The sequence below is a fragment of the Echinops telfairi genome, unplaced genomic scaffold, assembly GCF_000313985.2.
Source record: "Echinops telfairi isolate 266 unplaced genomic scaffold, ASM31398v2 ScPeMD7_7427;HRSCAF=8465, whole genome shotgun sequence".
In the NCBI taxonomy this organism is placed as follows: Eukaryota; Metazoa; Chordata; class Mammalia; order Afrosoricida; family Tenrecidae; genus Echinops; species Echinops telfairi.
Window position 1 is genome coordinate 17915194 of NW_022111327.1, and position 2285 is coordinate 17917478.

The 2285-nt window shown below is 45.3% G+C and overlaps 1 long non-coding RNA gene and 1 other non-coding gene across 4 annotated transcripts in view; both read left to right on the plus strand.

Moving 5' to 3' along the window:
- Window positions 1-27: 27 nt before the first annotated feature.
- Window positions 28-2285, plus strand: part of LOC123522636 — a 96240-nt gene continuing 93982 nt past the window's right edge. The window contains exons 1-2 of one of the 3 annotated variants that reach the window (XR_006680873.1): window positions 28-114; window positions 249-345. This is a non-coding gene — a long non-coding RNA (uncharacterized LOC123522636). Of the gene's footprint in view, window positions 346-1893; window positions 1964-2285 lie in introns of those variants that run through there. The other 2 variants (XR_006680872.1, XR_006680874.1) reach the window with 2 other exon arrangements.
- Window positions 518-681, plus strand: LOC115872606. Its single transcript, XR_004047947.1, has one exon. It is a non-coding gene; the product is annotated as a U1 spliceosomal RNA (small nuclear RNA).

The window sequence follows — 2285 nt, forward strand, 5'->3', positions numbered from 1 at the left end:
GGGGTCATTTCTACCTTGTCTTATAGGGTCTCTTTGAGTCTGAATCAATTGATCGACAGTGGACTGGGTTTGGTTTGATTGCTATTACGTTGATCCAGATTTCTGTCCACACAGGTAGGTAATAAATCATCTTGGGTCGGATTTGAGCTTTCATAGGAATTTGATGTTTGCTTTGAAGTGAGATGACTATCTTGATTTTCTTTTTCCTTTTATCATGGTCTCCTTGTCTTTTCCAAACTCTCGTGCAGCCTCATCAGGTCAGAGTCAACAGCTGGGTCCTGGAGAGAGAGGACTTCATTGTGACATCAGGAGTCATGACCAGTGGCCATGGCAGGTCTCCAGAGCGTAAGTGACATGCATTGCCACATCTTCTGTAATCCTCACGAGACTGGTGATGTCATCCGATATTGCCTGTAAAATTTGCCTGTAAAACGTAAAATTTCTCAGGTTCAGTATGTTGAGTATGTCATATATGATTGGAGAGTATGGTGCCAGTTTCTGTAGAAGCTGGGTAGACACACTTACCTGGCAGGGGAGACACCTTGATCACGAAGGTGGTTTTCCCAGAGCGAGGCTTATCCATTGCACTCCGGATGTGCTGACCCCTGCCATTTCCCCAAATGTCGGAAACTCGACTGCGTAGTTTGTGGTAATGGGGGACTGCATTAGCGCTCTCCTCTGTTTAAAAAAAAAAAAAGATAAAAAGGGGGGGAAAAAAGAAGAAATCTTTACTTTGTGAGATAAGGATTGCTGGTGAGTCTGCTTACCTGGAAACACCTTGGAAAAAACCAACTCCTTCTCACAGGTATCATCTGCACAGAGAGGAATGGATTTCAGTTGTGGGTCTGAGGTGAAAACTTTTTAATATATGTTTGACATTAGCGTGGACATTTTTCATTAGAATTTACTGTTAATGAGAAATGGCTCATCTTTCCTTTTTCCTCAGCATGGCAGCCACCGAGGCCACGCCCCCACTGCGCCCAGTTCTTGGAAAGCAGGCCGCCTGTGGCTTATTTGTCAGGGAGCCTTGTTCTGTGGCTTTCACACAAGCTCTGCAGGTGGTGTGCTGAGGCCCCAGGACCCTCTGAGTGTCTCCGTCCAACACTTCCAAATATTACAGGCCTTATACTTCAGTTAAAGGAGCCCAGGTTGCTGGTGGGTTACAGGTTGGCTTGCCAGCTGCAGGGTCAGCAGTTCAACTCTGCATGTCAATTCCAGGTGAAAAGAGGAGGCTTTCTTTGTCTTCCCACTGAAACCCCCAAAATTAAAGTCTCAGAAACCCTAGGGAACCATTCTACTTTGTCATTTAGGGTCGTTATGAATCAGAATCGACTTAATGGAAGTTGGTTGTATTCAGTAATAGAGATTGAGGCCATAATCAAAAAGCCTCTGCTGGATGGCAGGTTGGCCTCACAAATACCAGCTATTATTGCGTGCTCCTTGCTGCTCCTGTCACCATTTGCATGTGAAAGCTAAAAATCCTCCCCAAGATTACCTGTCTATCTACACATGTGGAAAACAAAACAAAACAAAACAGAAACCTTCTGGGTACTGTTGACCCCAGATTCTGATTTAGAAAGTGTTACATAAGTAGATGTAATAAAGATGAACACTAAGTCCCAGCCTCTAGGGAGTGAGATTGTTGTTGATCCTTGAGAAGAGACAGGGCATGAAGGTTTCTGTCTTCTGATCTGAGCTGTACCCTCCTACCTGTTCGTCCCATGGTTTCTCCAGATCTTTCTTGGGTTGAGCACCCTGGACCATGGGCTTCAGCAAGGCCAGTAAAGAAGTAGCAGCAAGTTCTTGCTGGAGTATAGTGAGGACCAAGGGGGGTGGGGAAGGGTTTAGGGGCAAAGTGGCACTAATGCTGGTGTGTTCTCTCTTCTCAAAGAAATCTAGAGATGCATTGATTTGAGAAAGTGTGATTCCTCCGGGGGTTCACATCCAGGAGCTGGAAAGGTCTGTAAGTACACACATCCAGTTGACAGGGTGCTTCCCTAAGGAAACGATGATCAGGAAGGTATCTGAATATTTCAGAGGACCTGTCTCTCTAGGATGAGATTCTTGTCAAATCCAAACCAAACTCACTGCCATTGAGGGGATTCCAACTTCTGGCAACCCTGTGAGGGTTTTCAAGACTGTTAAGGTCTTTGGTAGGTTTTTCTTCCGGAAGTTTTTACCATGGATTAGGAGAGGCAGTTGGTGTTTTTGATGTAATACTGCCATCAAGCGGTAGTTATTTCCAAACTCCACGGACCCACTTCTGTTTCCTGGGGAAGTGTGGG